This window comes from Spinacia oleracea, chromosome 2 (genome assembly GCF_020520425.1).
Source record: "Spinacia oleracea cultivar Varoflay chromosome 2, BTI_SOV_V1, whole genome shotgun sequence".
NCBI lineage: Eukaryota > Viridiplantae > Streptophyta > Magnoliopsida > Caryophyllales > Amaranthaceae > Spinacia > Spinacia oleracea.
This window is the reverse complement of record NC_079488.1, coordinates 24,087,477-24,094,743: the sequence shown is the minus strand read 5'-3', so window position 1 is coordinate 24,094,743 and position 7,267 is coordinate 24,087,477.

Below are 7,267 nucleotides of genomic sequence, written 5' to 3'. Positions count from 1 at the left end.
AAACTCCCCTTGTAGGAACGGAAAAAAAAAACCCCCTACAGTCAAGTTGTTCAATTGTATGGTCTTCCTAGAAACCTGTACACAATACTACAAAGCCAAAAAACATAAGTTCAAGGTTGTTGTGAAGCTTACAATTAACAAGGAAGATTTACCAATCAAGGTTTATAGTAAACAACACAAAGACATTGCACAAGCCTCTAAAGATGCAGCAAAACAAGCAGTCAAGAAGTACAAAACTATCTACTAAGTCAAACTGTATTAGTTGGATTATCTATTTTGAAATTTTTCCAAATTTATGTTTGCAATCCAAATGAATAATAGAAATTACAATCTTATCTTTGCTCAATTGAATCTTACATTTGTCTATCTCTACTTATCGTATACATATCAAAATTCATGTCCATTTTAACTTCTATCCATTTCATTGTCAAATACTTTGTAGTAGTACTCCATGCTAAATGTATTTTATGCACAACTTTTGCAGATTGAAAATGGATGATGGCAACAAAAATTCTAGACATGCTCGATTGTTAAGAAAACATATACTTAAGAAAAGGAGAAATCAATGCGTAGGAAAACACAATAAGAAGACGCTTCAATATTTCAGTCCAGGGACCTTTGTTAAGTCTTTTTAATTTACATTACTAAAGAGGAATGTTTTGTTAATCTAATTAGGAAGACCTCTAATGTGGCTGGAGAGACATGCACTGGAGTTGGTTGCTCCGGTTGATGAAGATCACACAAAAGTAAAAAAAACCCAAAAACTCTATTGTTTTAGTTTTTTGGGCTCCTAGAATTCAAGTATTTGTACTACACTTGCACTGGACAGGGTTTCATAGATTTAAAGTTTACATGTTACAATTCTGAGTGGGGTATGCTAAATGAAAGGAAATATTCTGGTAAATGCTCAATACTCTTTCTATTTCTGGAGCATGCTCTTTTGTCTAAATTTTTGCAAGGATTTTTTAATTGTATTTCACACTATTACCAAGACTGCCCATAAAATCATCAGAAACAAAAAGAGGAAACAAAAAACAACACTAACTACTACAGATGCACTCTAACAAATTGGAACCGTCCAATACCAATAAACATCCCAATACGATAAACAACAAATAAAAACCCGTTCGTAGAACGGGCACAAGAACTAGTTTTATTTCAAAATTACCACCTTATATTTATCTAAACTTTCAAAATTACCACTACTTAATGAAAATCGTAAAATTTTCTGTTAATGGGTGATAATTTTAAAAGTTGAAACACATTTAAGGTGGTAATTTTGAAATTTAAGGTGGTAATTTTCAAATTTAAGCGGGTTTTTTTGGAGACCCATACGCCAACTGCCCTAAGTGGGCAGGGATGGAGGAATGGGTGATGCGGATAGAAAATGTATCCAATCAAAAAATCACAACGCAAGAATGAATTTTTGGTTGCACCCTACCGCCTCGCATTCCTTCATCTAATTGATCCCGAATATCAATTTGCACTATTAACCTACATAAAAAAAATTATTCAATTACTCCAATAAGACAACCAAATTGTCAAAATAATCTATAAAAACGAGTTTAAAATTAAAAACTCTCCTAAAAAAAATAAAAAAAAAATCAGGTATAAGCTAGGTAAGTTTGAGGCGGGTTTGGATAAACGGGTGGGTGATGGGGCGGCAATTAATTTTATTTTTCAGATGGATAACGTACATATTGTGGGTGGCGGAGATGAAGATGAGTTTTGTAGGTGGTTATAGGTGTGGAGGGACAATCCCGATCATGATTTTCTACTCCCAAAGAGGAAAGGTCTTTCCCTTTGCGGTCGGTTGTGGGCAAGTAGGGATTTGAACCTCTGACACCGTGGTTCGTACCCAAGTGCTCTAATCATAGCATTGAGCTACAAGCCCCACCTCGCCTCCACTAGATCTATTCTCGGGAGTATCCTAAAAAAAGAACATTTTCTTTCCCCGACCATTTCGGTTTAAGAAGTTGTGAAAGCGTGTAAAAGTCATCTATAACTGAATAAAGTACATGATGTGCGTAAGTGTTAAATGATCGAGTAACGTGGTAAATGGTGGGGCGAGTACTAGGTGGGTATGACTATCGAAATAAAGGGTATACGACAATAAATTTATGTTTGGCACGGGTGATAAAAGAGAATTAAAAAAAATTTATCTACGGTACCCTTATTTGTTTTATTATTATTTTTCAATAAAATAAGATATGAAATGGGACAATAAAAGATTTATTCATCATCAATTTTAATTAGAAGACTATCTACAAGCTCTATTTTGGTTGATTGGCTATGTTTCATGAAAGTTTAATATTTATATTGTAAACCGTGTATTACACGGGTATTATACTAGTTTTCCCTATATGAACCTGTAAATTTTCAATAATGCAATACTGCAAAATGCAAATGCGTCCGTGTAAAGTTAATTGTTCTGGGATCAAAATGACAAGGTCGTCGCCAACCTAGTCTAATTGATACTCCACCTAACTCTACCTATAATATGAATGTGAATATGTGATAGGTTAAGTAGGGTCATTTTCCACAAGGAACAAACGAATTAAGTCACATAACCATGCCATATAAAAGGATCAAAGGAAAACCCTCTCTAACGCTCGGGAGCGGCGTACCGGCAGACAATATTGGGTTAGGAAACACATTACAGGGGTATTTTAGTAAATTTGTATTAACAAACTGGTGATATGTGCAAATTGTTGCTGATGTACTTTGCTGAATGCATTTACAATATCTGGCTTCAGAGGAATGAAATGGTTTATATCAAGAATTGTAGAAGGCCTGCTGATATTGTGTTAGATCTTCAGTTTAGAGTAGGTTGCAGGGCTACTGATAGCCAGAAATTGTTGTTATGAGCTAGGTGTTTGATGTTGTTCTAAGCTTTTGTTCTTTGTGATTCTTGTGTTCTAGTGGTTTGCGCCTAACACTTCACTAGTTTGGCTAGTTTTATTCTTTCCCTTTTGGTAATAAAATAACTTTATTTGCAAAAAAAAAATGAAATAGAGGAAAATGACAGAAAAAGTAGAGAGAGAAAGTGATATAAAGTACCATTTTTTTTTTTAAAAAAAAGTGTCATTTTCTTTAAAAACAGTACCATTTTTTCAAAAAAAAATCCATTTTTTCATTTTTGTACCATTACTCCATTTGTTCATATTCATAATCAGTCCAAAATAATATGACAGCAACAAGTTTTGTCTTTTCTCTATTTTGTCTCTTTGTTGCTGTTATGTTTTTGCAAAAGTATCACAACATTGAGTTTTTACTTCCTCCCGACGCTCAAGTAAGTTTTTTGTAGAACAAGAAAGCTGGAAGAGTATGTGTTCAAGAATAAAATAACACCTGAGTAATGATTAAGTAGGTCGTCATATTTATAGTAATGAAGGAGGACATTATTAGTAAATATGAGCAATTGTAGGGATATAAAATTTGGCTTTCTCGAGGTTGGGATTTGGGCCCCTAGATTCTTAACTTAGCTCATCAGATGGTTATCGCGGAGGGTATTTCGGCAATTTTTATGAAGAGGAGTATTTTGGTAATTTTCTTATGAAAGTGTGTACCACCGAGGGGATATGTATGCACCTTGCACCTGTGTTTTCGAGAGGGGATATGTATGCGGATCTCATTTCTCAATGTAGGGAGTTGCACCTTGCACCTGTGTTTTCGAGAAGTTAAATTTAAGCACATGTCAAGTCAAAGGATGGAACAAGATAGCGGATTGTGTCGCAAAGATGGCGAGAATCCTTGATAATTAAGTAATGTAACTAGACATTTCCCGATCCCCTATTTATTGTTTAGACTTGCATTTTGCGGATAGTAATCGACTTAGTCCCTGTTTAGTTCACTTTATTTCTCTTGATCTGGTCTGGTCTGAACTTATTTTTTGTGATCGGGTCTAATCTGATTTGATCGTATCTGATCTGATTTTTCAGAATTAAGTTTAAACAAAAATCTACATTTGTTAATATTAAAAGACTTACGTGTAAAATAAATGTTACACTAATTTATAATATTGTTATTATATATTTGACTTTGCTCGTAATTTAACTATTCCTTATATTAGATAGACCTATACTGTTATACATGATCTAGATAGATGGGTTATGATCTGGACATATCAGTTTTGATCTGGATATGACCTGGAAAGATCGGTTCTGATAGAAATATATCGATTCAAATTTGGACATGATCTGGACATATGAGTTTTGATATGGACTTGATCTTGACAAATTAGTACAGATGTTGACATGACCTTGATAGATCGATCTGAATATAAGGGTCCTGATCTACACGTATTGGTTCTAATCTGTACAGATCGATTCTCATCTGGACAGATCGATTCTGATCTAGACGGAACGGTTCTGATCTGGACATGATCTTTGTATATCAATTCTAATCTGGACATGATCTATATATATCAATTCTGACCTGGCATGATTTGTACAGATCAGTTCTAATCTGGACATAATCTATACAGAACAGTTTTGATCTGTTCATGATCTTTACATACCAGTTCTGATCTGGGAATGATATGTACAAATCAATTATTGTAGGGGGGTTTTTCCCCGTTTCCTACAATGGGGGGTTTGGCACGCGGCGGTTCGTTTAGAGAACCGTTGAATTGTTTTTGCACCTCGAAGGAGTCGCCACCAAACTTACTTTAGGTCTCATTTGGGAAGACCGCAAAATGACTCTATTTATGGATAAGGCCTTGAATCCTTGAAACGGATGGGTGAGATCCGGGCTCGGGAACGAAAATGCTTATTCGGCGAGCTTTAGAAATATTCAAGTACGTTGGCACAATATTGTTTCAAAAATAAACCCTAAGATTAGACTATGTGGGTTTGCAAATTAGAACAAAATAGAATTTCTAATTGTACGGTGGTCACTTTGCTTTAAAGATTGATTTAAGGAACCTAAGGCCGGTTTGTCCAAAAATATCTTCGTTAAGCGTGATGTAACCTTTGTATTTTGTTGTATTTAGCATGTTGGGGATGAAAGCAATAAAGCACATAAAGCAACATCACAATACTAAATAAAGTGCGGAATTAGTAAATACAAGACCCCCTAGAAAAGGACTAGGGAGTAGGTCCACATTGCCTAGAAATGGACTATATAGGCAAGTAAAGGTGCGGAATTGAAAGTGCGATATTGAAATTGCGGTATTGAAATTGCGGTATTGAAAGTGCGATATTGAAATTGCGATATTGAAAGATGCATAATTGAAATTTGTACTTGGGCACATGAGATTCGAACGCCTAGCGGCTCCTTAAAAATAAGTGCGCCCGACACGAATTCAAAGCCAAAAATCTCAACTTGGGAGAGGTTGCTCAACCCAAATGTCCTAGATTTTTCATATTGAACTTGAAATTGAAATCTTGAATATTTAAAGGTTTGAACTTGAAAAGATTGAATCTTGAACTTGAAATGATTGAAATTCGAAAACTTGAACTTGTATATTGAAATTTGAAGACTTGAACTTGTATATTGAAAAATGGAGTTTTGAATCTCAAAATATTAAACCTTTAAATGCTAAAAGGTGTCATCTTTGATTACTCCACACATGAAGGTGATTCTAGTCCAAAGAGATGAATGCAAACAACTTTGAACATCCTTGAATCTTGAAAATTTGTATTTTGTATTTTGAAAAAGTTTGTATTTTTGAAAAAAACATGTATGATTGTTGCAAGTGGTGTTTTTTATGACAAAAAAAACACCAACTTGCTAATCTTTTGAAATTAAAATAGCATAATTGATTGAAATGGGATTCGGATTTACCTAGTTAGGCTTAGGCACGAACTCCCAATTGCTCTTGAATTTTGGAATTTTTGTATGTGTTTTGAAGAGTTTTGAAGTTTGTATTATAAGGAGTAATGTCGAAATTACGAAGTTGTATGTGTTGTGCTCTCTCTTTTTCGAAGTAAATGAGGGGTATTTATAGGAGGGAAATGGTGCAAAACGCCAGCACACGCCAGCGCTGGGCGCTGCTGACGTGGGCTGAATGCCGCCAAAAAGGACGGAAAGATGCCGTCCTTGATTTGTCTTGTATGGGTGTACCTTCGTACGAATAGTACGATGTTTGGCACGTAGTGTTTGCTTGGAGGTTAAGGCTTGAATTTGCGTCTAAAAAACAAACCTTTCTCGGGTTTTTGAATTCCGGTTTTACGGGGCGGGGCCCGGCATGCTCGGTTTTGTGGGTCGGCGCCCGAATATGAGTTGCCTTATATGATTTTGAGTGGAAAAGGCCTAGTAAGACCAATGGGATGGTCCACTAGTTGAGATTGAACTTGGATTTTGAAATTGGATTTTGGAAGTTGTATTTTGTACCGAGTTCCTGGAGGGGAACGGCCTCGGGGATTGGATTTTGGACTTTGGATTTCGGAGGTATTCTTAGCAATTGGGATTTCCGCCTGGAGTTATTCCAATCGCCTAACAAGGATAATGGTATCGTCATCATCCAAAAGGGGAGACACGAATTAGGTGTCTACAGAAGCCCCCACTTTGACTGCGCGTTCGGTTAGGAAACCGCAAGTCAATGTATTTCGAAAGGGACGGAGAATGGTCAAGATGTTCTGCAATCGAGACCACTCTTTGTACGCCGGTACCTGCACAAAACATGCGTTAGAGAAAGGATAGAGTCTACCTCGGTGCGGTTGGTGATGACTCCGATTTGTACTTGTACTTTTCCGCCTTCAGTTCAGGACGGAGCTTGGCATCGAAAATTTGAATTTTTGAATTTTGAATTTTGAACTTTGACAACCGGGGTTAATCCGTTGGGATGTGCTTTGCTGGGGATAAAAGCTTTTTATTGGCCCTTAAAATTTTGAATTTCGACTGACTTTCCCGGAGCTTGGTTCCGTTGGGAGTTGGACGTCTGAGTCGTTGTATTTTTTTGGACTTTATATTCTTGAAATGTTCATCTGTTTGCACTTGGAGCTACAGGTGTATACCCGTATTTTCGATGGATGGTTTGATGCGACGTTTGATGCTTGGTGCGGAAAACCGTAGCAGCAAAGGACGTCACTAGTAGAAAAAACCCTTGTTGCAGCGGGCTTTTAGACCCCTGTTGCAGCGTACATCGTATGCTGCAACTGGGGGGCCTGCAACAAGTATTGACTTGTTGCAGCGTACAATGTACGCTGCGAAAAGTACTTTTTTGCAGCGTACATTTGCATGTACGCTGCAACAAGTCGCAAAATTGTGGCAAAAATATGGGTCTTTTGCAGCGTACAAATTCATGTACGCTGCAAAAGACCCC